A 20,819-nucleotide genomic window follows, 5' to 3' on the forward strand; every position below is an offset into this window, starting at 1 on the left:
GATCTATAGCTTTTGCTTTTGCTTTTAAATAAATAAAAGGGGGGGGGGAGATGTGGAGTATGCATAAAGCAAATGTACTTCACAGGGCCTGGTTTTACAAAGCCTTGCAGTTTCAAATATTGACCTTGCAAAGGACAGGAAAATTTCCCCAGGCTATAGTCTCTGTTGAAAGATAAGGAATTGTAACACAGCAACACTGCTGGCTCAAAGACAGGTTACTGATTGATATGTAAAGATACTGGGAAATTGCTGTAAGAAGAGAATGTTTGCTAAAATCAAGCTTTTGTTAGTGGATCGACTTAACTTCTTGACAATTGCATTATGGAATGTCACCTTGCTTTTCTTACTGAGTGTTACCAGCTTCTATTGTTAAACTTGTTAAACTATACTTAGCTAACACCCTACCTATGTTCTCTTCCTGTAACTTCCTGGTCTGGAGAATAAATGTGGGAAGAGAACCCCAATTCAGGGTTAATTTCCCAAATGGAAGGAATGCCTCTCTCTTGAGGGTTCCAGGAGATTAACCCCTTTTCAGGGCTTCTCACTGCTCAGAAGAGATGGGCTTTGAGTAATCTTTGGTGGCTCCATCACCCAGGGGAAAAGGGGTGATAAATCGTGGGAGGTGAAGCAACATATTTTAGGAACTAATGTCTATTTATCTGAAGTTTAGTGATTCCTTCAATTTTTTAATTTTTTTCTATCTGTTGAATTCAAATAAAAATTTCAAAAGTAAAAGTAAAATGAAGAGCATACTGCAATCCCATTTTTTTCTAAAATTCTTTCCAGCTCATTCTTTCATTAGCTCGTCATCTCCCTAGATAGCCTGATGTTTATGGTGATGCTCTCAAAATGTGAACAATTCTTTATTTTTGGATTGTTGGAATTTTGTGTGATTATAAAATGTCTTGTATTTATATTTTTATGTATTGCTTGCTTAAAAGTTTATCATCTTTATACATGCTGGCTCCTTACCAGGAGGCCTCATCATATTAGTGGCAGGTCCCAGCTCTGAAGTTCTGGGTTCAACACTCTCCCACCCCCTAGTCTATTAATCTCTCAGTGCCTCAGTTTCTTCACCTGTAAAATGCAGACAATGATAGTTAATAACACCTACCTCAGAGAATAGTCAAGAAGAAGTAAAATGATGATCATAAAGTGCTGGGGCAATGTAAACACTTAATAAATGTTAATATTCAGAGTGGCCACAAAGTCTCATTGCATGCTAATTAGAAGTGATTTGTATGCTGCCTTCTCTTCTCCACATAAATTTTAAATTTCCCCATGTTCTTTGGGGAACAGTTGCTGATTGTTGTCTCTAGGTCTTCCACTGTTGCTAGGCAGAGCTGTTATTAAACAAATAATTAACAAAGGACCTAATCTCATGCATGGGGATTTTGCAGCCACTCTGAATTGTCAGATGAGTGTTGCCACATAAATATATTCTTGCTACATCTGTTAACTGAAAAAATAAAATTAAAAACAATTTCAAAGTGGTTCTAAAACAGTATATGTAACTAAATGGCAGTGGGTAACAACCCACATTTTTGTAAAACGGGTCTTGGTCTGCAGTGGGCAAGGTTAGGGAGCTGAAGGCAGGTGTGGCTGGGGGGAGTGGTCAGGGTGGCTCATCCTCCCCCAGCCATTGAAACTGATTTGCATAAACATCACCTCTGGGGCTTTGCCCTGAGCCAGTAAAGGTAGAGAAGTTGTGGCCAAGGCCTAAGTGAGCTTTGAGGGAATTCTCCTGCCTCTTCACACCTCCTCCCCTCCCGCTTCCTACTCCAACTCCCATCCCCATCCCGCCCCTCCCAACCCCCAACATGCCCAAGTCCCAGGTACTTAAGAACTGGAGGAGAATTATTTAAAAGCAGAATTACATCTCCTCCTTCCCCTGGAGGTCTTAACAGTGGAACTGGATTAATCTCCCAGAACAAGTGCTCTTGTTTCCTGGTGGAAAAACAGAAGCTTTTGATTTCCATGAGATAAGATCCCTCTGTGGTAACATAGTTTTGTGCCTTTCTGTCATTGCTTTTTACAAGGTGACTAATAAATAATCCCCATTACACAAACACAGCCTGCATCCATCATGCCCAGACTGCAGGCGCTGAGGGATGATCTGTAATGGGTAATAATAATAGCTACCATTTATTGATTGGGCACCGGGTGCCAGGTACTGGGCTAAGCATCCCCATGCATTATCTTCACAGGAGGATGCAGCCTCTCTTCTGACTCTTCCTTCCTTGCTGGCGTGGCTTAGGCTGCTGTAAGCCTCTCCGGCTCTAAGCCTCTCTGGCTATTTTGTTCCTTCTCTGTAGACATTCATGTTCCCTCTGTGGGGATGTGTCCAGAGGCAACTCCCACCTGGGAGGGAATTTCCTGCACCGCATGGGCACTGAAGCATTGCTACCCTCTGTCTCTTCCTCTCCTTATCCTCTGTCACTCCAATGGTCTATTCCAGACTGGCCTTTCCTTGAATAGAAGCAGTAAGAATCAAGTCTCAGATTGAGCTTCTGGTTCTAGGCTCTTCGGGTTGATCCAAGATTGGCTAGTATTGCTTTTAGTTGCTCATTATTTCTCTTCCCATTGGAGAACTGCCCTGCCCCCATCACTTGTGGTTCTGGGCAGACTGTCAATCAAATCATAATGCCCAACCTATCTTCTGCCTCATGTGACTGGGCAATATAGAATCCCATCCCCCAGCCTACTATGATTTCTCTTGAGGTGTGATACATAATCCAAGCATGGCCAATAACAGTTTTTCCATGACTTCTGAAATATGGATATTGGGAGAAATATGATCTCTCCTTCTCTCTAGAGTCATGTAAGCCCAAAGCTCCCAGAAGTTATCTTGTTGCCATATAAAAGAGATAAAGCAGAGCTGAGGGATAAGCAGAGACCCAGTAACACTGGATCCAGCTGTTCCTGAAGCCATCCACCCTTTTAACATCCCTGGAACCTAAGCCAATAGGTTCCCTTCTGTGTTCAAGTTTCTTGAGTTGGCTTTCTTTCATATACCACCCAAAAAATGATGGAAGTAGGCTAGAGACATTTTCACTGGAATCCAGCCAGCTCACTAGAGCGTTTGGAACCACAGCTTAATCTAGTAATCAAGAGTTTCTTTTCCAGCTTCATGCTTTGTATATATACCATATTTCCTTGATTCAAGCATGCCATCAATAATGACATAACTGTCAATTTAATTAGAGCTTTTTTTTTAGAAAAAAAGAAAAAGAAAAAACACAGCAAAAACTACATTTGCTGACTGTAAGATTTGTTTTGATTTGAGGCTTAAACTATTGGGTGGGGTGTAGGAGGGCAGGAAGTACATCTTAGAATCAATGAGATGTGGAGTTTCTACAGGGGGTTTTTTAGGAAGAGATGAACTGAGGTAGGGTCCAGGTATTCTGACAGCGTGGCCAAACACCGTCTTAATTCCATCTAATCTACTTTTTTCTAATCTCTCCCACATCTAGGAGCTTGATGTTGTTCTGAGAGAGGGTTCCCTGTCTGGCTCTGGACTTGCCACTCCTCACTTTCTCTCCCTCTTCCTCAGTAATTACCTCTCCTAAATCCTTGCAAAGCTGGACTGGGTTGGGCTGGGCAGCCCAGGCCCTGCTACTGTTCACTCACCAATTACCCCCAAAGACAGTGGACATGGAAAGCCTGCAGCAGGGGCACAATTTCTGACCATTTTTAATCAATAGCTCTTCATACTAACATGGGAAACCCATGAACCATTTAGGAAAAATGATCTCAATAGGGAAGCTAATTAGATCTGAGATAGAGAAATCCTCCCAGAGAAATAGGATGTGCCCAGACCAAAGCATGTTCGGTTGAGGAGACCCTCTCTGCCTTGGCTGAGAGGCAGATGGAGGGTGAGAGATCTACTTCCCAGACAGTGATAGGTCACATACTCACTTCTGCCTTAGGCATTTTATGGGGCCATTTCTGGTAGTAAAAATATAGATAGTGCTTAGGCTATAGGAGATGATTTGTTGGGGGAAGAAAAGAGGACTTTTAAATGCTCCTAATTTCTCACTTGCTGGGAATCCTCCTGCTTCCCCTATATATGGCTGCTCCATAACATGTTTATGATTAGGTGTAACCCATGCAGCTCCAATAGGCCCATCATGCCCAGACCCCAATCGGTCCTGCATAGGACGTCATTAGAAGGTCGCCATTAGAAGGTAGAGTCCAAATTAGCTTTGTGACCGCAGACCCAAAATCATGAGCTTAGAGAAGCCCACTGATCTGGAGCCTCCTTTGCCCTCACCAGGTCGGCCTAGTGTAAATGACTGGGTTCCTGCCTCAGTTTCTTTGACTGGTGCTATGGTTACCCTAACATCAGAAACTTATAGGGATCTGGTCACCAAGGTTGGGATCTTGCTGAGCTCAGGAATCTTTCTCCCATGGTTGGCTCCTACTTCTCTAGCACCTCAGATTTATATTCCAGCTGGGCCTATGCAGCCCCTTTCCCAGGGACAAGTGTAAATCATGCACACCATTATGGTGCTGTCCTCTCTGCCATCAACCAACATGTTCTGGGATGCCTGAGATCAGGGGTGCCAAAAAAGCATATGTGCCACTATTGCTATCATTCTCCTCCATGCAGACATCACTAACTGATCCCATGCAGACAGCACAACTGAGCCCAGGAGGACATCACTAACTGATCCCAAGAAGACAGCACAGCTGAGCCCAGGCAGACATCACTAGCTGATCTCTGCACTCTTCTCAACACATGGTTCTTGTCAGCCACAACCAATCGACTGATATTGGTGATACAAGATGAAATCCATTTGCACTCTCTGCCAGATCCTTCTATCAGTACATACTTGGTCCCCCACCCTTTAGGACTCCAACCTACCCTGGTTCATCATTAACCCCATTGTGATTCCCAACCAAAACAGATCCTTACGCGCCTCAGTCTAGAGACACCTTTGGGGGCAGTATTTCCAGGCCTCATCTGAGTTCCTTGATCCCCAATTCAGAGGTTAGTATCCTGCCTCCTAGGAGGGGCATACTGCATATTGTACCTGGAAAATTCTGTGGCCTCCAAACGCCACCCGCATCTGCTTTTATTATTCCAAGAGCTTCACCCAAGGGCTGTCAATAGACCAACTGCTCATATCCCACCCCATCCCACCCAGATCTCACTACCTGACCCTCTCTCTTCCAGTTCACCATCCCACACTGCTTCCAGAGGAATTTGTTCTCAAGTGTAAGTAACAGATAAAGATAGGCAAGCAGTCTTGGCAGAACAGAGAAACTGTTCTGAGGCTTATCGCTAACCCCTTTGTTTTGTAATTGCTGGTTTATGGGCTTGTCTGTCTTACTTGACTTTGAGTTCCTAGAAGACACCAAAGAACCTGGTCTTGTCTATCTTCATTTTTCTCCTAATATCTAGCAGGATGCAAGATTGGGTGAATAAATGTAGAAGCCACATTTCATTCTTGGGTACTGACTTGGGAAGTTTGTACTCTCTTGCCTCCAGCCATGTCCAGGTGGAGTTATAACCACCCAAGGTGCCCTAGGCCTGGGACAATGAAAGCCCCCAAGGAGTAAGCAAGGGCTGGTGAGGAAGGTGACCTGCCAGACTCTCTCATGCCTGGACACCCTGGTGCTACCATCTAGGCATGAGAATGTCCTTTCCTAGGGGCAAAATGCTAGCTCACTGACTTCAGAGGATCTGCATCTCATCTGGAAAGAGAGCCTATGAATGAGCAGAGCATTCTGGGGTGCAATTCTGGTGGAGCCTAAAAGAGGACCTTAAAGTCTAAGCCCAGAATCACATCCAAGATGATATGCAGGGGACTGGTCTGACTCGACCTACAGCTCCCTCTCTCTCTCTCTCTCTCTCTCCGGGGCAGAGACACCCCTGAGCATCAGGCCTGACCTCAGCCTACAGGGAGTGTCCCTCTCTGGGTCAAGCATACAGGGGTACTAACCCAGTTCTCAGGGAGCATCACTGGGTCCTCAGTGAACAAGAGGCAGGCCAGAGCCATGGCCATGGAACAAGCTTCTGAGGAAGAGAAGTTCTGCTGAGATTCCTACAGCTGCTGGGATACAGGCAACTCCTCAAGACTGGCTTCCTCTCACCCATGTTGCAGAACCATCTTTTACCGTCAAATTGGTAAACCATTGTTTAAAAATGTTAATACTCAGTGTTGCGGAGGGTGTGAGAAAATGGGTATACATTTCAGGTAAGAACATAAATCTTTCTGGAAAGCAATTTGAAACCATATACCAAAAGTCTTTGAAATGGCCATGACCTTTATGGATCTATTCTAAGCAAATAATCAGATACAACACAGTGATTTATATATAGGAATTTTTCACTGCAACATTATCTATCGAGGGGGAAAAGCAAAAACAATCTAAATCTTAAACACAGGGGATTGGCTAAATAATTATAGCAATACAAATAGTATAAATATATATATATATATATTATATGTACTCATATATGTATTGTTATAATTATTTAACCAATATATTTTACATATATATATATATTTCCAGTTTTATGCACACATATACACATAAGCCTGGAAGAATAAATACCAACATACTAATTGTGGTTATATCTGGGGGGTTGGATAATAGTTGATTTCAATTTTCTCCTTTTTGCTTTTGTAAGTTTTCTCCATTTTCTCCCAGGAACATATAACAGATAATCTGTAAAAGCAAGACATGTGGTCTTGAAAAAAGACAAGCATATCCAAGTCTGGCTGTCAAGCTGCAGTTTAAGTATAAATTGTTTGACTCTGAAAAAGCCTGAAGATCTCACTTAAACCAACAAATGATTACACTTTCTAAAGCCAGCAAAACCAAATCGGGATTCTGAAACCTGCTGTCAGTTCCCTGCGCTCATCGGTCAGTGGCTCCACCTGCAAGTTGGCCCAGGTTAGAAATGAACCACAGCTGTGCTCGGTGCTTTACGTTCCACCACACATTTTCCCATGTGTCCCCTCATGTAACCTCTCCAAGCACCATGTGATGGCACAGAAGGTATGAGCATTAACTCTGTTTTTATGGAGGGGGAAACGGAGGCCCTGAAAGGTTCAATGTCTCATTTAAAATTGTCCTCCTAGCAAGAGGCCTGGCTGGGACATTGATCCAGGTGTCCTGACTCCACGTGCAGCTCTGTTAGCTGTGCTGTGTGCCTCCTGTCATCTAGAGACTGTGATGGGCAGAAGCTCCTCCAAGTCAAGGTGGAGAAATGCTGGGCCCGAGGACTAAGAGCCTGATGAAGGTTAAGTCAGCAGACTTCTGTCCACCTGAAGGCAGTCCCTAGTGGGCTGCCACAGGCACTATCACTGTCCTGTCCTGTTCAGCAGAACTAAGCAGAACAAGCTCAGGTTTGAAAAAGCTTTCTCATCTAACCACACAGATGGGCAGCTTCTAATAAAGTTGAAGCTTAACAGGAGTAAAAGTGATGTCATAAGATATGTTTATTCATGTGATCATTTATTCATTGACATGTTTATTGATTTTTATGAGTATTTGTGTGGTTATTTGTTTAATGTCTATTCCTCCTCCAGACTGCGAGTTTCACGAGGACAGGATCCGTGGTGTTCGCGAATGCATTCGCAGTGCCTCTCGAGTGCCTTGCATACAGTGGGTGCACAATAACTATTTGCTGAATGAATGAAAGAACAGTGATTTGAAGCCTTCATACCCTTCTCACCTCAGCCTGTTATTGAGGAAATTGAGGATATTTGGGATGCACAGCTTTCTCTGTCCACCTCCCTGCCCTCTGACACATATGACACACACAAACAATATGTAGACTTATCGGCATCCATCCCCATCCTTAACAACTTGTAGCCAGTTTCAGAGAATAGAGGGTTACTTCTTCTCAGGGCCAGTCCATCTCTCCATCCAGGACTTTGTCAGCCCTTTCTCTCCTTTCCAGCAAGCTTCTTCACCTTGGTTTTTAAACCCACTCTGGTCTCTCCTACAGTGAAAACCAAACCAAACAAGCCCAGATCGTCGTTTGGTCCCACATCTCCCCTTATTATTCAAATGTCTCAATAGATGTGTCCAGATGCCCTTCTCTACTCACTCACCTCCAGTTCATGCCCCAGCTCCCTGCACTGGGGGCGAGGCAGAATCCAGCAGATATTGTACAGTCTCCGTCTTTCTGGATATGTTTTGGCTGCATTTACAACTGCTGACACCCCTTCCTCCTGGAGGCACTGACCCCTTGGTATCTGCGCAGCTGACTCCCATCGTCCCTGGACTCCAATGATGGTTGGTCCGTGCAAGCCTTTCCTCAGCCTGCTCTGGGTGTCTCCCCACTGTAGCTGCCACTCCCCGGCTGATCTCACACCTTTCATGGTGGTAACTAGCACACGGAAGTGCTCAACTCCTGAATCCACTGGAGTTTCTTTCCGAAAGCTGCTTGACCTCCTGGGACATTCTGGACATTCTTTTGCTTTCATTGCCTCCCCCATCCTCCCCATATTTAATAAAATATTAAGTCCTGATGATTTCACTCCTATGTGACTTCAACCCAGCCTGTCTGCTCCATCCTGTCCCCGCTGCCACTACCCTAGCTCAGGCCCCATCGTCTCTGATCTGGACCAATGCAGAGTTTTCCTCCATGTGCTCCCAACCTTTCGTCTTGAACCCTTGCAATCCATCCTCCCCTCGCAGCCAGGGTGATCTTTTGGAATGTCGCATCATGCCACTTCCTTGCTTCCAAGAGCCCTTCAGTTGCTCTCTGTTGTCTGCTGGACGACGTTCAGGTCCTTAACGTTCTTAAAGGCCTATACCCACTAGACCCTGCCTATCTTTACAGCGTCATCTCACCCCTTCCTTACCTTCTTCTTATTTCTTGATACCGAGCTACATGTGGCTTTTCACACTTACCACGCCGGCCTCGGCCTCCATGACTTTGCTCGGGCTGCCCAATCTGCCTGGAATGCCTTCCTCTCCCTTCTTTACCCTTCCCTCAGTTCGTTGACGCTCTTCCTTTAAGACTCAGGCATGGTGGTATCACCCCAGGAAGCAGGGCCCAGGCTGAGTGCTACAGTCCACAATGCTCTGCCATATAAGGATAATACATACCATCTCCTGAGCATTTATAATGTGCTAAATAGTCTACCTCCACTCTCCTTACAATATTTTATCCTCACAATAACTGGGTTTTATGGTTATCTCTATTTTAAAAATGAGGAAACTGAGGCTTAGAGAGGTTCAATGACTTGCCCAAGGTCACAAAGGGCATAACCAGTAGGGTTGAACCTGAACCCAGGTGGATAATCACCAGGGCCGCCTGCCACACCGACTCTCCTGGTGATTTGCTAACGAGCCCCCCTCGGCCTCAGGAAGGCATACCTACCTCCTGCTCATCCTTTAGGTCTCTGCTTCCTCTAGGAAGCCTTCCCTAACCCGTCCACTCCTATCACAGCCACAGTCACTGTGCTGGACAGCTGGCCTGTCCCAAAGCTGGGCTGGGAGCTCCACGAGGGCTCAGGCAGAGGTGGCCTGCATTATGCTAGTAATTCCTGGTCAAATTCCTACATGCTTAGGTTCTTTTCTCACTAGAGGCCGAACCCTAGTCTAATAATTCTGTCTAATAACTTCTAGATGTAAAGGTGGGGGGTGGGGACTGATGTCAAAGCTGTCAATAGTCCAGAGATCACCCTGGTAAACTGGGCAAGAGGAGCCCTGTTTCCATTTGCTCTGGGCTGATGTAAACATTCCAGTGCTTCTGTCGGACGGGACGTAAAACAAAGACGGTCTGTGAGCACCTGCTCCTGAGGGTCCGTAGCTTGTCCACCCTAGTTCTCTGGGCCGTACCACCAGTCTTGTTTACTTCTCATTTCCAATAGTAAGTGAGATGTCTATAAAACGTCTTCTGAGTGACTACATGATTTGAATGAAAAGGAATAATCTGGATGTCAAGGGACTTGAGCGTTAGAAACAGGTCAGCTACTGACAGTGAGACGATGGACAAACCGTTTGCCTGCAGGGTCAGATTCCTCATCTAAAAAACTGAGAATTGGGGCCGAATACGGTGCAAAGTTTTCTTCTAGTTCTAAAACAGTCTATCAGGTCCCAGGTCATCTGGCTCTGTGGCCTCTCTGATTCCTTCTCCTGAGCGTTGCTCCCCCACTCATCCCCTCCAGCCACTTGTGACTCTGTTGCTGCTTGAATGCATTGGGCCCACCTCAGGGCCTTTGCACTTGCTGTTCCCAGTGCCTGGAGTAGTCTCCCCCAGATACTGTGTGGCTCACCCTTCACCTCTTTCAGGTCTTCATACAAATATCTCCTTCCAAGGAGGTTTTTCCTGACCACCCAATCTAAACTTATAATCTCCCCACCCTGGATCCATCTTATCCTCTTCTCTGTTTTTTGGTTTGCTTTGTACTCACCAACATTTATATACTATATATTTTACTCATTTAGTTTATCTATTATCTGCTCCATATACCAGAATGTAAGCTCCATAAGGGCAGGAATTTTTGTCAGTTTTGTTCACCGCTTTAAGCTTAGAGTTTCAAACTGGGTCTGGCACATAGTAGTAGATGCTTCATAAACATTTGTTGAATGAATGAATGATTCTCCTTCAAAAACACACAGTCACATAGACAAAGCCAATGAAATATTGCCAAATCCTAAACAGTTCCTTTTGTCATAGCTGCCAGGGCCCTGGGACAATGGGAACACATTTGCCTCTCTCGAGCTTGTCTGCATTTCTTGTCTGCATTTAGCGGTAACCAAGATCAGTCATTGTCTGCATTTCGCAGTAACTAGGACTGGTCATTGTTTTCCTGGACCCCCCACTTGGGATGCGTCCCTAAGGCCTCACTGCTGCAAATCAACAATTAGCCTTTAGAAAGAAGCCCAACACGGAGCCCAAGCCACAGTTTCGCTAATTGCTCTTCCTGTGTTAACACCAGCAAGCTGGCTAGCGTTCTGGCCATCTCCAAAGGTACAGCAACGGGAATCGAGCACAGATCGGCATTCCAGGGAACGCTGCTTTGAAAGCAGACATTGTGATTTCCTTTCAAGTATTATCACTCACTGTCATGCCTGTTATGGATTTTTCAATCCACAGTTCCCTGGGCAATAGGTGCCCACCAGGCAGAGATGAGCTTCTGCTCCCTGTGCTGCCGGCGATCCTTTGTCTGTGCCGTCACCAGCTCCCAGCACCACCCCCTCACACACACCACGACCTGCCTCTCTCTGCTCAGAGGGGCATCCTGTCAGCAACACAGGCTTTTCCTGTTACTCTCAGGACCGTGGGATAGAACCCACGAGCTCTCCAGGGATCCTGCCTCCCTCCGCTCAGCTGGCATCTGCTGAGCTCCTGCCCAGGGCTGGGCACCTATTGCAGGAAGATAAGAAGGGAGCCGGTAAGCCCCTCAGGGCAAGCACCAACTCTCCTTTGCCAGTGTCAGTACTGTCCTTGGTCCCCAGCTCTCTGCAGGCTGACCTGCCCCTTCTTGGGCCTCTGGAAAGAACTAAAGCTACAGCTGCTGCAAGGACTGGGAAACAGACATAAGTGTTTTCCAGACCCACAACTGGGGGAAAAAGGGGTTGAAGGGTCCTCTCTGGACACTACAGGCAGATGCAGCTGTTGAGAGTAAAGAGAATCTTTTCTATCTCCGCTCCTTCTTGAGGCCATGTCATCTGACCTCCTGGCTTTAAATACTATCTACATGCTGAGGATGTTCCAACTTATATCTGTGGACAGGCTCTCTCCATCCAACTGCCCACCCTCCAGCTCCTCCTAGATTCCCAGCAAGCATCTCACACCCAACAGTCCCAACCGAGCGCCGATCCCCACACTCCAAGCCTGCTCTGCCCACAGGCTTCTGCATCTTAGCTTCTCCATGCTGCCAACAACTGCTCCAGCCAAAACCCTTAGAGCTACCCTGGCTTCTCTCTGACACCCACATCCAATCTGTCAGCCAATTCTGTTGGCTCCACCTTCAGGATTTATCTCCACTGCCACTGCCCCCATCTAAGCCCCCTTGTCTCTCGCCTGCACCGCTGCAGTGGCCTCCTGGCCAGCCTCCCTGCTCCCCCTCCTGCCCTCCTTCAGCATATTCTCAACACAGCAGCTGTTTAAAGGCAGGTCAGATCAGGTCGTCCTCTGCTCAGAACCCACCAACAGGCCCCGTGGGGCTCAGAGTAGAAGCCACGTCCTTCCCATAACGTAAAGGCTGTGCATGACTTGGCCCCTTCTCTCTCCCTCTGTCACCTCCTGCCGCTCTCTCACACTAAGTCTGCTCCAGTCTCACCAGCTGGATCTCTGTCCTTTGAATGTGCTAGGGAAACTCTCACCTTGAGGGGTCAGGCCTGCTGCTGACTCAGAGCCTGGGATTTCCCAGTAGATGGTAGTGTGGAATCCACAGTCCATTTAGTGAGCTCTTTTCCTGGATCCTAACCAAGTGACCACCGTGCCCCATGCCCTCATCTCTTATGCAGTCATCACAGTTGCTTGATTCCTCATCTGTCTCCCCAGCTGGACCATGACTGCCCAAGGGCAAGGGTTGGCTCTTGCCCCTGGGGGTTTCCCCAGGCTTTGTTCAGAGTAGACAGTCAAGGCATGTGGATGGATGGGTAGATTAACAAAAAAACAAAAAACAAAAAACAAAGCCAGTTTTTCATAACCTTGACAGTGTTTGGGGGCATTTTCTCAATTTGTGCTTAATCGGACCATGAGAAATGAAGAAAGAGACTCTGTGTCCCAAAAAGCCTCAGCCAGAAGCCAACCGGTCCATGTGCTGCCTCTAAGTGGGGGCCGCACTGTTCTTCAAGACAGGGGGGTGTGTCGCACAAGAAGGAGAACATTCTCCCTGGCTTGTGAAGACTGGATCACAGCCTTGCAGAAATCTTTCCCAAGAAAGGAAGGACATCTTCCTGCATCTCCCCTCCATGTGAGATGGGCATGGAAGTTTTAGAAGACTCTCCTGTGGTCCCAGGGCAAGACAGGATCTTGCAGGAGGATGCACACTCAGCCTCACTGGGCATGGCTGTGGATGAGCACTGCCGCTATCTCACTGTGCTCAGGCAACAGCCCCATTTTACAGATGAGAAAACTGAGGCTCACGGCTAATTTAGAGCATTCCCCACGTAATACACGGTGAGCAGCAGATTAACCCAAGAACTATATATGATTCCACAGTGCAAGCTCATCTACTGTCCTGGCTGCTTCCTGCTTTCCTCCTGCCTCCAGAAGGGGGTGGGAGACTAGCCAAGTGAGAGGCATGAGGGGGGCACCTAAGGGCACTGGGTCTAGGCTTATCTGTGCCCCAGGCAAAACCGCCATGCCTTCTTAGGCCCACTGCAGCTTCCTGGATTACAAAGGGCTACAATGGTACCAGAGGATGCTGGGAATATGGGACAGGAGGATGGTTGTGGGACAGTGGACTGGCCATGTGCCTCTATCCCTGCAGACTTACTGTTGATGGGAACTGGTAGGCAGAGCCCAGGCCAATACTAGAGATTAGAAAACGCCGTGGATCAAAATCAATAGAACTAATGGATGGGGAGTTATTGATTTAAAGCACTGTTACAGTATCATAGATTCATTGAATTAGTGACTTTTAGATTTGTCATGGATTTTAGAAGGCATCTAGGGCAACTCCCTATCCAGTTCAGCTGTGCTTCTCACATGAAGAAATCCTCGGCAGGAAAAAAACGTGTGTGCATGTACCCGGGGTCTGGGGGCCCAAGCTAATACAGCCAGTGGCCAGCAGGACAGGTCTCTGAGGTTTCCTCCTCTGTCTTTCAAAAGATGCCCGCTCGCACTTAATTACTCGCTCCCTCCCTCCTCCTCTCTCCTCCCCGTCTCTCTCTCTCTATACGAGGGTACTTCAAAAAGTTCATGGAAAAATAAAACTGAAAGATAATACAAATCTTTCCATGAGCTTTGTGTGTGTGTGTATGTGTATATAAATGTATACATATTTAGTTTATGTATATATGTATATATAGTTGGCCCTCTGTAGCCATGGGTTCCACAGGGCCAACTGGGAGACTTGAGAATCCCTTGGTTTTGATGTCCTCAGGAGGTCCTGGAACCAATCCCCACAGGTGCCGAGGGATGACTGTGTTTATAACTATATATACTTAGTTAAAATTATATATATATTTAGTTTACTCTTTGACTTATATGGAAACATATTTAAAATTCATACTTAATATATATATTTAGTTTAAATATATATTTAGTTTACTATTTGATTTACATATATAGAGAAATGGAAATATATATAAGCTAAGATTGAAAAATGTGCCACTTGCCTATAGATTTGGGTACTCCCAATACACTATATATGTCCCAGGACTATATAGTATTTAATTGATTTTTTTTTTCACATTTAAATGACTCAGAAACTGAGATGAGTCTTACAATCAAGGGTGTGTCATAGTTTAATGGGCAGAGTTTTTTCTTCTTAGTGGTGCATAAAATAATGGTGCACCTTATAATCAATAGAATTATTTTCTTTAAGTTGGAATAGAATGTTAACTTTGATGAAATCCAGTACGTATGCCAGTTTGAAAAGTAAGCTAACAGCATCCCTGGTAGAGCTTGATCCATCAAACCCTTGCTTGGTCACCACCAGAGATGGGGAGCTCATTAACTCACAAGGCAGCCTACTCCAAATGATGGTAATTCAAACTACATAAAACTTCTTCTTGACTCTCGGCTGAAATTCACCTGCATCTAACATCATTCCATTGGACATTACTCTGTTCTCTGGAGCAACCCAGAATAAACCCTTATTCATCTTCTATGTGACAAATACTCATGTCACTTCTAGGTCTTCTCGTTAACTGTTCTTCATGGGATCATTACTTCTCTCATTCATTCCTACCAAATGCCTACTCTGTTTTGGGTCTTGTGCTGAAGATACAATCCATGACCCTCAAAATCACCTTGTTACTGATCAATGCTTTATTATGTGGGTTTCTTTCCTCTGATAACATCCACCTCCCAAGATCTGTAGTCTACACTTCTATTAACAGAGCCATGTGACATTTGTCTTATGTTATGTTCACTGCCAACTGAAACCTCTATGTAGTTTTCACACAAGCCGGGACTTCATTGCTATTGGTTTTAGTTTTAGTTCACTCTTTGATTTTGTATTTTCTTCCATTTGCTATGTATCACACACTAGAGCAGCCATAAAGAGGAATTTTTAAAAAATCACCCACAATCTCACTGTCCTCCCATGTCAATTGTTTCCCTTTATATGTCCATCTAATCCCTGTCCGTACATGACCTACTTTACATGGTTGTAATAAATATGGGGAAAAAATTTTGCATTCTGCTTTTTTCACTGAAAATAATACTATAAACATCTTTCTGTATTAAGTAATGCTATTATAATTTTAAATGGCTGCATAAATCTATTAGGTAGGTATACCATAATTTTCCCAGCCATTCCCCTATTGTTGGACATTTTTACAGTTTCCAATTTTTCATCATTATAAATAATGCTGAAATCAACACTTCCATGCACATAATTTTCTTCTTGTGTTGAATTATTTCCATAGGATATATTCCCAGGAGGGGAATTACTGGGTCAAACGACATGAGCATTTTATGACTCTTGATACATGTTGTCAAGTTGGATTCCCAAAGGACTAATTTACATCGCCACCAGCTACGTGTGAGTGTGTCCGTTTCTTTGCAGCCGCTCCAATGCTGTATCGAAAGTTCTGCAGCCTAATTTAATAGGGATGAAGTACCATTTTATTGTTTTAATTTACATTACTTTGATAACTAGCAAGACCAAATAGCTTTCCTTTTATTTATTTGCTGACTCTATTTCCTCTGGTGTGAATTCTTGGATATCTTTCTCACCACTTAGTATGGGCTCATTATACAACATACAGATTAACTCTTTGCTGCGATCTATGTTCTAATATTCTTCAATGGTCAGTTGTTTTTCTTTCCATTTTAGATTATTTTTATTATACAGAAACTTTACATTGGAATATAGTCATATTGTCATGTTACAACATCTTTTCCTTTTGTTACATGCTTTAAACTAAAGTACAAAGCTTGACACTGCTCCCTATTATAGTGGAATAATTTATTTTGATCCAATAGTCCCGGCTGTGTGAAATGATTTTATTCCTTGTGGCAGGCTGAAGTCAAACTCCCTGGGTTCAAACCCACATTCTACTTCTCACTAGCTGTGTGACCTCAAGCAAGTTACTTAACCTTTCTGTGCCTCATCTGTAAAATACAGATAATAATAGTGCCCACCTCACAGGACCAAATGTTACAATGCAAGGCACTTAGAAGATTCCCTGCACCTGGTGAGAACTCCAGCAACGCTAGCATTCACGATCATCCTCACACTCATCATCACCCAGTGCATTTGCTCTCCCTCCCTGCTCTGAATCCTCTGCACGGCTTCCACATGTGATCCCTAGGGCTTCCTCCACACCGCTTCTAACCGGAGACCCTAGCACTTGAACATTCATCTATTTATCGGGACTCTTAAGGTGAGCTTATTCAATCAGTGACAGTCACATCATGAATATCTATAGAACAGACAAGAATATCATAAACATTTCTGTTGGAGCAATTGTGAATGCTAGGCCGCTGCATGTACAGGGCATTCCTTCTGCCCCAGCAGTGTAGACGTCTGCCCACAAAGGGAATGGGGGGAGCGAGCCCTGCAGTTGGTCTCCCCTTGTCCTGGCACCATCCCTGGTGCTGGTGCAGTTCCAGGCACAGTTCTATGCTGGACAATGGTCCCCCTCGTCCCTCAGGATTGGCCCCCTTGCCTCCAATCTGTCCCTCCCTTCCCCGCTGTCTCTAAAGCACAAATCTCACTGTGTCTCTTCCCTGCCTAAGACCCTTCAGTGATTGTCCCTGCCTGTGAATAAAGCCCAAGCTCCTTTCTGTGGCCACCCAAGCCCTGCGTGAGCTGGTCCCAGACCCTCACTCCAGACTAGCTCCTGCCACTCCCCTTCCCATAGTCCTCACTGACCTAAGGGATTTTTTGCAGTTGCTCAATCGCCTCTGCTCTTTTTTTTTTTTCTGGCCTTTAATTTCATTCATTCACCCAATATTTATTGAGCACCTAACCGGTGCCAGGACCTGTTCTAGGAGCTGAGGATTCAGCAGAGAACAAGAACAATGCAAAAAAGACGAAGCCTCTGACCCCAGGAAGCTCACACGCTGGTAGGGAAGGACAATAGCAAATAAACAAAGAATCATCCCATGTCAGGGGGTAACAGCAGTGGTGTGGTAGGGGGGGCTGTGGTCAGAAAGGCCTCTCCATGAGGGGATATCTGAGCTCAGATCTGAATGAAAAAAGAGAGAGTGCTATGGGACCACCGGGCAGCGAGTGCACACTGAGGGAACAGAACGTACGGAGGCCCTGAAGCTAAAACAGGCTTGACTTGCCCATTCCTCTGCCCCGTCCTCCTCATAAGACCAATTCCTGGTAATATAATTCATTACCAAGCCCAGTCTGTTTTACTCCTAAAATATGGCTGGATAAAGATCTTGAGGGAAAAATAGGAAGCAGAGAGCTGGAAGGAGGGTCACAGAGCAGGAAAACAAAGCCACTGTCTGCAAGACAGGGTCTAGGAAGCAACGACGTCCGCTGCAAGGCCAGGACTGGGGGATGTGGTAGCATTGAGCTGTTGGCCCACCTGACTCTCCATGCCCCTCCTTTCTGCGGGGTTGGGATAGGTGGGAGCGCAGGCCCTGAGAACCACGTGGAGGCAACACACAGTGGGGAGAGTGTGGGCTGTGGAACCAGACCTATTTTCAAACTGTGCATGACTCTTATATGCTGGATAACCTCGGGCAAGGAAACTAACCTCTCTGGGCCTCAACTTCCTTATCTATAAATGGGGATCCTAAGGCCTGGCTCACCAGGTGGTAACGTGTCAGTGTCTGCAAAGCCCCACTGCATCGCTGCACCTGTCAGAGGTGATCACCTTGTCCAGTCCCCTTGTTTTCTCCATTTCAGAGGCCCTGGGCTTATGGATCCTGAAGCTTATACGAGGGCACTGTAAATAGTTCATGGAAAAATAGAATTAAAAGATAGTATAAATCTTTCCATGAACTTTTTGAAGCACCCTCGTATGAGGGTAAAGGACTGTGAAACAACTCCTATCATTGAATGGGACCAAAAGGAATGCCATCTGTTCATCTCCAAATCTTCAAACCAGAATCCCCACCTAACGCTGGAAGTGCTTTTCTCTCCTGCTGTTAAAAGAAAATGTCAATGGGTTCAACCCTCAATTATTCACACTAATGAAGGAAAGGGCTGGAAAGAATAATCCAAAACAGGAGATAATCAGCCCAAATTATCAATTAATGGGAAGAGGAGGGGCTGAAATATTCAATGTGATACTTTTCCTAGGAAGTGTTCTCTCCACACTGATGCTGGGCTCATAGGTTGGGAAATAAGTCACCCCAAGGAAGAGATGGTAGAAAGGCACGTGTCCCCTGAGCCTCCAGGCCTGGGGTCAGTGGAAGAAGCTCTGATGGGGTCACCTGACCCAAGTCTACAGGAGGGAGATAGATGTGTGTGCCCATTAAGCTCCCTGCCAGAGCAGTGTTGTAGGCTGACCCTCTCCCCTCCTATCCACTTAGGAGAAATCACATCCAGGTCTCCACCAGTGGGTTCTCGGTGTCATGGGGGCTGTTATGGGAGGGACGGGGGCTGAGCTGGCAGTGGTCTTGAATGAACCACCTTTGGGATTCTATGGGCCCCCCCCCCTCGCTTGGGCACAGATATGGGAGGGAGGGTCAAGCCTGGGGCACCCTGCTGCCTCCTGTGAAAAGGGCATTTATCAGCTGAAGACCTGTGCTAATAGGTGTTAAATAGAGTTCAATGCAGAAAATTGAGAAGTAATGAGACTTGGAGCCATGAGAATAAATTAAGAGGTGATCACAGGGCCGAGAGCCTCCACGTGAATGCTAGAAAAGAGGAGGCCTGACCATTAGAGAGCACTGGGTCAGGGAAGAGGTCGGAATGATGAGCCCACCCCAAACTGAGGCCAAGGGGTGGTCAAAAGCAATTAAGCACTTATCGTATTTCATTGGTTCTAGGGTGCAAGCTTTTCCATAGTTTTATCTCTCTGAAATTGGGACGTGTCTTATGATCGATGGCATGCCATACTTCAATTGGCAGCATTTTTTTTTTTTCTTACTGGTACATCAAACAAAGCTACATCTTATGACTGAGGGCATCTTACACTCAATGAAACAGGTTACTAGTATCTTTCTTTGTCTGGGTCTTTTACACTGGGTGAGACGATCACTTATCCATTCACTTATTTAAATCAGTATTTATTGAGCTTCTACTATGTGTCGGAGGCTGGGCGAGGCACAGCTGTGAGTGGTGACCCTAACAGCTCACATGCCTGCTTCCTGAGTGTTTACTCTATGCCAGGCACTGTTAGGAACACTTGACACGTGCTGCCTCATTTCTACCCACAACAATCTCATGGAGCTGGGTTTATTATCATTATTGTCCTCCTATGACAAGGGAGGTCAGAGGAAGTGAAACGACTTGCTCAAATTCACACACTTGCTACTAACTGGCTGAACCAGGAGTCAATTCTTCTTCCAGTTCTGAGCTCTGACCTTGCTGCTCTGCTGAGTGCTCTGGCTGTCCGGAAACACACATGGGCACGGAGAAGGCAAGCAAGGAACTGGAAACACACGAGTGATACGCGTGATGGAGAGAGGGGTACAGGGAGCCAAGAGAGAATACAACGGGGGTGTTGTGCACAGGGGCGGCCTCCTGGATTCTGTTCAAGCAGAGACTAGAAGAGAAGACTGTGGAGAGATGGAGGCTCAGGAGAGGGGACTCAGGCTGTCTGAAGGATGAGAAAGGAGACAGAGTGTAGTGCATCTGAGTACTGGACAAAGTCCAGTGTGGCTGGAGGAAGAAGAGGGTGGAGGTGGGGTTGATGCCCAGGGCTTAATGGCCAAGTAAGGAGTTTGGACACCATCCTGGAAGCAATTAAAGGGTTTTAAGTGAAAGCTCTCTGAGATCCTTGCACCCTATCATCTAATAATTCTTTGAACCTTTTTGTTGCTTGAATCTTTTTGTCCCCTTGAAAGGAAGAGAGGGTTAGCCCAAGTTCTGTAGAAGGGATTTGAGAGGTTCAGTGCCTTGCCCAATGTCACACAGTGGGGACACAGCAGAATTTGGACTTGATCTCCAGAGACCTAACCAGGCATGAAAGCAATTTTCTCCTGTGGTAGAGGAATTGGTATTTATTGAATAGCAACTCTGTGCCAGGCATTTGCCTTTAATCCTCATTACAATTCATTGAGGTGGGTGTTACAGTTTCTGTATTGCAAAAAGTCAGTTGAGGGGAGGTTGGGAGACTTGCCCAAGGTCACACAGCAAGTCTGAAGGAAAGCCAGGCTTTGAACCCACATCATTCTGACTCCCGTGTCTGTTCTCTTATTCTCTCCAACATCTGGGGGTCTCAGAGCTCCTTAAAGATAGGGACCACTTATTCATTCTTGCATCCTTAAAGCTGACCTCTGGATTAGCACATAGCCGATGCTGAATGAATGAATGAATGAATGAGACAGAGAAGTAAAGCAGAGGTACACCTCACCTGCAGGCCATCCAGCTGCCTGCAAATGCTCCTTTCCCCTCTTTGCTGTTTCTTCTGACACCTGACATGAAGAGGGTCAGGGCACGAGAGTTCGGCATAACATCACCTTACAGCTATGTTAATACTCTGCCCCAGTGGGGGAAAATGTAACTGTGCATGATGAACTATTTGTGGGATTATTGAGAACGTGATATGAAAATCATCCTGATTCCCCACTTATTGAGAAGTGCTGC

This window comes from Galeopterus variegatus, unplaced genomic scaffold (genome assembly GCF_000696425.1).
Source record: "Galeopterus variegatus unplaced genomic scaffold, G_variegatus-3.0.2 Scaffold2358, whole genome shotgun sequence".
Taxonomy (NCBI): domain Eukaryota; kingdom Metazoa; phylum Chordata; class Mammalia; order Dermoptera; family Cynocephalidae; genus Galeopterus; species Galeopterus variegatus.